The sequence below is a fragment of the Carassius auratus genome, unplaced genomic scaffold (genome assembly GCF_003368295.1).
Source record: "Carassius auratus strain Wakin unplaced genomic scaffold, ASM336829v1 scaf_tig00214862, whole genome shotgun sequence".
In the NCBI taxonomy this organism is placed as follows: Eukaryota; Metazoa; Chordata; class Actinopteri; order Cypriniformes; family Cyprinidae; genus Carassius; species Carassius auratus.
In genome coordinates this window covers 1,892-2,500 of record NW_020527834.1, presented here as the reverse complement: position 1 = coordinate 2,500, position 609 = coordinate 1,892, and the positions used below count along the sequence as shown (strand labels likewise).

General features: G+C 34.6%; 1 pseudogene; it reads left to right on the top strand.

The window, feature by feature from the left end:
- LOC113093095 (histamine H2 receptor-like) overlaps positions 1-15 on the top strand; it is a 3,664-nt pseudogene extending 3,649 nt beyond the window's left edge.
- Positions 16-609: the final 594 nt, after the last annotated feature.

Below are 609 nucleotides of genomic sequence, written 5' to 3'. Positions count from 1 at the left end.
TCTATTGTTTTTTTGGTTGGGATATTTCAAACTGTGATTTCTGTCTGGGATGTGGACAGCTGCTCTTAGACGTGGCAATCAGTTGGAGCTGCCGATTGTCCATCCCTTTTAAATGAACAGATTCAAATATTTTGCACCAATAATGAAAACTCACCTGGACTCACATAAAAAAAACAACGATAAGAATGGCCTGCTGGAGATTGAGCAGTTTTAATGAATAGCAATATCAGACTTAACAATATACAAATGTAACTTAAAATTCCAAAATGTATCATGGGTCAAAATACATAATGCTTTTCTAATAATCTTCAGGACATGACATTTCATTAACCTTTTGAATCTATGGCTATATCATTCTATGTGATGCTTACAAAGTATGTACTGTAAGTAAGTATGTAAAACCATCAGTTTTCAGTTGAGAATGTCCCTGTTATAATAATGCTATCTATAGAGTATAATTAAATGGTTGCAAATGGTTTGTAAACAGATTACTGTTTATTAAATATAACATTTCCTTGAAAAAGAAAGAAAGTTTGCAGGGAAGTTGTGGCCTAGTGGTTAGAGTTTGACTCCTAACGCTAGGATTGGTGGTTCGAGTCTTGGGCCGGC